This window comes from Apodemus sylvaticus, chromosome 4 (assembly GCF_947179515.1).
Source record: "Apodemus sylvaticus chromosome 4, mApoSyl1.1, whole genome shotgun sequence".
Classification (NCBI taxonomy): domain Eukaryota; kingdom Metazoa; phylum Chordata; class Mammalia; order Rodentia; family Muridae; genus Apodemus; species Apodemus sylvaticus.
This window is the reverse complement of record NC_067475.1, coordinates 38,794,800-38,801,496: the sequence shown is the minus strand read 5'-3', so window position 1 is coordinate 38,801,496 and position 6,697 is coordinate 38,794,800.

The following is a 6,697-nucleotide window of genomic DNA, read 5'->3' as shown; positions in this document are numbered from 1 at the left end:
CCTGTGTGGCATTGTTTACTTCTGAACTACTGACTATTAATGGATTTTATGGATGGAAGAATTACTGTCTTTAGTTGCATATCTATCACTGAGCCAACCAGGTGCCAGTGGATGGCTCCAAATCCATGGTCACACAGACGTCACTGGTTAAAAAATGAATAGGCCATAGGACAAAGTGAATAGGCATGAACATGAAAGCATGAAGAAGTCTTGGGAAAGTGAGATACCTCAGCAAGTAGACATGCTGATGTTTGGGCCTGACAGCTGATTTCAGCTTGTGGATCACACAGGGTGGTAGGAAAGAGTCAACTTTCACAGGCTGGCCTCTTAACTCCACACATATATCATGACACTCATACTATTGCTCTTTCACACACACACACACGAAAACACACACATACACACACATGTGCACACACGTGTGTGCGTGTGCATACACACATACACACTAAATAAGTAGATAAACTTTTAAAATACAAGTTATGGTTTGCTGGTAGTGAGAAATTCTGGGACTCACCTTCTGGGGTCTAGCTGTTCTTAGAGATTCTTAGAGTTCCCAGGCCTTTTTGATGGATATAACTAATACAGATGATATAAAGTAAACAGCTGACAAGCAGATATTATGGGTTTACATTAACTACTACACAAATTTTACTACATTGACTATAATCATGTCTCCCATTGAAATGCCTAACATTGGGAATATGAAAATAATATACTTAAAATGGCTAGCCTCCATATGTAAGTACCCCAATCTATTTCTCAAGCAACTTTGCCTTCTTACATTATTTTGATATATTTAGTATCTATGTGTATTATAATAAAGATACTAGCAATCTGGGAACTTTGGGAGGGAATGTAAAAAATATTAGTGGTAGGAAAATCTTAGTAGTAGATTATCAAAAATATGGAAGAATTGATGCCAAATTGAAGCTCAAGGGGTGATTATAAAAAGAGTTCATCCTGTAGACAAATTCTGTGGACCGTGTGTTCCACCGTAGAAGTGGTTACAAGAGGTTTTTATTATAGAAAAAAGTCATATCAAAATGTTTACCAAATACTTATGTGGGGGCTACAGGGAGGCCAGTTACAGCAAATCAAGGAAAACTCTGCACTGTATTTCTGATGTTATCTGATGACGTTCTTAGCTTCTGGATTGGTAAAAACTAATGGTCTGCTAAGAAGAAATTGTGAAGTTTTCATAATCACAAGGATGATAGGTTAGACATAGTGTGGACAATGCATGGCTTTCAAAGGATAGATTGGCTCTGGCGGCAACATTTAAGCACTCCATAATCTTGAAAGTTGAGTCATTCATTCTTTTGAATCTTTAAAACAATTGAAGTTTTTCTCTTTTCACTGGTGTTTGCTTTCCTTTTCCCCTGATCTTCCCAGATATGTTAGTAAGCTAGAGGAGGTCTAAAATACAATCATTATCATAGGATATAATATATATTATATATTAATATGTTATATGTAATTATATATTAATAAATTAAATTCAGTTGTTTTATAAATATTTTTTATTAAGCCTTTGAGGGTTTCATATATTTTCATCATATTCTCTTCTTTACTCTGTATTAATACAACTTTGCGTCCTCATTTTTAAGACAGCTTATCCAGTCCACTATAGTATATATAGTGATTATATAGTATTAGCTATATAATCTTGAATATGTGGCCATCTACTGTGGGGTGGTCAACTTAATAGGGGCTATATTCTTAAAGAAAATGAGTATCTCTTCTTTCGGTAGCTGCCAAATACCATTAACTTCTCAACTAGGGATGGGACTTTGTTCCCACCCTCACATCTTTCTGCTAGAGTTTTATCTGACTGTGCTGGTGTTGATCTTGTGCATGTTGTGACACCATTGTGAGTTCATATTACAATAAAGCATTGGGTTCCTGTCTTAGTCAGGGTTCTATTGCTGTGATGAAACACCATGGCCAAAAGCAAGCTGGGGAGGAAAGGGTTTGTTCTGCTTACATTTCCATGGCTGTGTTCATCCTTGAGAAAGTCATGACAGGAACTCAGACAGGGCAGGGACCTGGAGGCAGGAACTGATGACAAGGCCATGGAGGGCTACTGCTTACTGGATTGCTTCCCTTAGCTTGCTCAACATGCTGTTGTATAGAACCAAGGACCACTATCCCAAAAATAGCATCACCCATAATGGGCTGGGCCCTACTCTATCAATCAATAACTAAGAAAATGCCTTACAGTCAGATATTATGGGGGCATTTTTTCAATTGTGCTTTCCTCCTTTCAGATAACTCTAGCTTGTGTATCAAGTTGACCTAAGACTAGACAGCACAGTCCCCAGACACTCTTTGCCTATAGTTTCCCATTGCCTTGAGCAAGTCTTTTAGCCCATTCTTTCCTGGTGATCCTGAGCCTTTGAAAGGTTATACATAATAGAGATATTCTACTTAGGGCTGAGTACTCTAAAGTCTTATTCTCTTCACCTTACCGAGTTGTGGGTTTGAATATACTTTAAAACATTTAATGGTCATTTAAAAATTCAATAAATTACCATAAAAGCAAAAAATACCACTTATAAATTACATTCTAATTAAATATATAAAGATGTTGTTAAGGTTTCTTTTTAATCACATAGGGGTGTCGGCGGGGTATGTGCTTATGAGTATAGAGATCTCCAAAGGCTTCTAAGAAGAGGGTTTCAGATCCTCTGAAGCTGGAGTTACAGGCACTCAGAGTGGATGCCGGGAACTGAACTCAGGCCCTATGAAAGCTCTGCAAGCTCGCTTAATCGCTGACTCACACCTCTAGCCTCTGCACTTGTTTTGCACAAGGGAGAACCACTAAGTCATTAAATGATCAGGTAAATACCTAATTAAGAAACAGAGGGGTTAGTATAATCAACTTAAACTAATAAACTCACCATAATGTCCTATCCAAAAAAAAAAGTTATTACTGATACTTCAGAGTATCAGTTAATGACTGCTAATTTTTAAAAGTTGTTTGGATATTGACTTGAATAGTAAAGCAAGGAAGGTTCTCGAAGCCTTCTGTTTTGGGTTCATGGCTCCATGTACATATGTGGTAGAGGATCGCCTTATCTGGCATTAATGGGATGGGAGGCCAGTGGTCCTGTAGAGGCTTGTTGCTCCAGTGTAGGGGGATTCTAGAGGGGTGAGGCAGGAGTGGGTGGGTGGTTGAGGGAGCACCCTCATAGAGGCAAAGGGGACGAGGGATGGGATGGAGGGGTTGCATAAGGCAGATCTGGAAGGGGGACAATATTTAAAATGTAAATAAATAAAATAACCAATTAAAAAACAAAGATGCCATATGTATATGTAAATGACTCCCTAGAATTTTCATTGTTTTCAGAAAAAGTGTTATCACATTCATTTATTTTGTGCATGTGATGTGTGCGTGCGTGTGCTCGACACAAGTGATTCTGCATTCCTGCAACTGAGAGAGTAACTTTCAGGAATTTGTTCATTTCTTCTGTCACATGGGCCCTGGGGTTGAATTCAGGTCATTGGGTTTGGAGGCAATATATATGACACACGTGAAAATTTTCACAAAAATACTTTTCATAAGGGATTGTTGATAGGGTTGAATAAATTAGTGTTCTTATAGCACTTTTAATTATGCCTTGCATGTTTGTCAAATAAATTATATCTTGTCTTGGTATATAATGTTCATATTTATATTCCTTGATAATTTCATATATTTTTACAATTTATTTTGTTTAGATTCACTCCTCATTTCCTCCTCTACTCCTCCTGAATTCCTCTCAAACTTTTATTCTTAATATTACTATGCAGAGAAGCTACTATCTCTTGCCCATGTCCAATAAACTGAGGAAATTAATGTAATGGGGATAGTTTACGTTTAATAAAACAATTTGATAATGTGAAAATTAAATGAAGCAATGAGATGAACTTTCTTGGTTATGCTAGGACATGTGGGAAAGTTCTTTGATACCATCAATTAATTTAAAAATAAAAATATTAGCAACATCAACAATATTATCTAGGGGTCATTATTTGTCAAGGAAATAATAATTATGATTACATACAAAAATAAAATCATTTCGAGGAATTAGAGTAAAACCTAATATCCAATCTCATAGAATTGTGTGAATAGAAATGAAATTAAAGAAGCCCATTACTTGTACAAGGATCAAAAATGCATTAGAGAAAAGGTTGGAGAATCAATATCAGTTAGTGTCCTGGCTAGCATGATGTCTTTTGAGTGGTTTCTCCATCATTAATCCATCAGGGGAGATTCTGTGGATGTTGACTTCACACAGGTTGTTGGTTTGTCTTTTCATCCACAGCAGAGCTCAAAATGAGCACAGCTTCCCCACAGAGACCGCGCCAAGAGCAGTGTAGCAGATCATCTGTTGCAGGATCTTCCTCTTTCTGCCAGGTGCGCTCCCAGCATGCAGCTGAGAGTGTGGACGCTCACGCTGTGAAATCTCAGCAGAGGGATCTGAAATAATCGTATGCACTGTGAAAGCAAGTCAGTTTTCTTTCTCCATGTTAGCATCCAGCGCTCCTCTGCGGGGGTGTGCCCTTTTCAAGCTCAGAAAACTGGTATTTTTTCCCATCGTTTAAAATTTTTTCTAGATAATATTTATGAAATGAGAAATCCACATTTGTAGCTAAGGTAAACCTGGCTAACATCTTTGGATACAATATCTAAAAAAATGGCCCATAGCCTAGATGATTAGAAAACAGAGCATATGAACAGAGCAGTAGAAACTGCCAAGCTAATCTAATCTACGACATTGCTGTTTTAAAATATTTGTCTTCATTTGACAAAAAAAGTTCACAGTTAATAGTAATGCAGCTCCAAGTCACATCTGGGAAGTCTAATTTTATATATTACAGCATGCCAACAGTGTCTAGTTATATATAGAGTCATGAGGATGATTCTGTGGCATGGACCTTGTCAATATGAAACAGATACATGCCAAACAGTGAATCAACTGTTTGTCAACTGTCAAAATATATTTTGACACTGTTAAAATCATCCTAATATTTGAAATGTAGATTACTTTATAATTCATTATTCATCATTGATTTGGATATTTTTTCTGTGACTTTAGCAAAATCCAATAGACTAAAAGTTATGTTTTTGCCCCTGGGGAACAGCATGGGTTTCCCTTCTCCCTTATCATCAACTATCTGCCATTAATATCAGTATGCACCTTTAGATTTCTACTTAGAACACTGAGTGAGTATTGATGCTGATAGTATCATGATCTGTTTTTAAAATATTCTCATCAGGGGAGGCTCAGAGGTCTAGAGCATAGGCTGTTTGTCCGCAGGATCTGGGTTCTATTTCCTGTACTCCTTTGGAGGGTTACATCCCAGCCCCTCTTGATTCACTGCCTTCTTGGCCTTAGGCACACGTGTGGTGTTCTGACATATATGCAGGAAAAACCTCCATATACATAAATAAATAAATTAAGCAATAAAATGTTTTTATCATACAAATATATAATTTTCTATTTTATTGACATATGTATGTATGTGTTTATATGTATATATCTTATATATACAACATACTTATTCACATACGACTCCAAAGGTAAATAAACGAATAATACCTCTGTAAAAAGTTTTAAATCATCTGATGTTAGATAACTAATATATGTTTCAATTAAATATTAGGTAATAAATTAGATTTCTTTTGAGTCAGCTGAATTAACTAGGATCATTTTGGCATAAAGCTGAAATATCCTTGATAAGAAGCTGGCATGAAAAGACATTGGTTTTAATACAGTGAGCTATGAACTCCCACATGACATCTAAACAACACTTAATAACCTTGTAATTTTCCAATAGCGATAACCATTTACTCTTACCATTATCCTCATATGTATAACCTTTTGGCATTAGGCTCTTTGTTCGTTCGTTTGGTTGATTGGTTGGCTGGCTGTGTGGGTAGGTGTTTTGTTTTGTTTGATTTTGTTTTGGTTTTGATGATTTCTTTTCTCTGGGTGGTTAGTCTAGATCCTACTTCCTTTTACCTGTGTTTTCTGATTCAGTGTAGTGATGGATATATATCCCCAAGAAACAATGGAAAATTTTCACCAGAAAATTCCCCCAGCTCACCAACTTGGACTCCAGGATGGGGGAGAATGTCTTCTACCCAGTAAATTGCCTGTGCTGTTGAAAAGTAAGTACCTACTCTCAGCTTAAAGACTGTGTTCCTCAAAACTTTTTCAAAGGAAAATAGGAAAATAGCTTTACCAAAGTAAAGGGAAATGCATGGTTTAGTAAGCATTGTAGGTCACATGTGGATTTTAGACTAAGCTAGATTCAAAGGCCCAAGCCATAATTTGGTGCCATCTCTAAATTTTCATTCTTTCATTCTGTGTTTTGCTCCTCAGAAGGTCTTTTCATGCCTATCCATATAGGTAGCGATGGAAAATGAATGCCAATACCTTCAGATTTTCCATGGCTACATGAAAATTCTTACAAGAAAACACAAAATATATAGAATTTTACATATGAATATGCCTGCCAATAATTATAAATAAAAGTCATGTACATAAATATACATATAATTTAACATTTCCTCTTGTCAATGATTCTTCTCACCTGAAATATGGGCCTAGTGATTCACGTATAGAACTATGGTGTGATGCAAGTTCTACATCCATTTGAACATAGTCATGTGAGGTCTGGCAGCTTTCGCCCAGTCCTTTGAAAG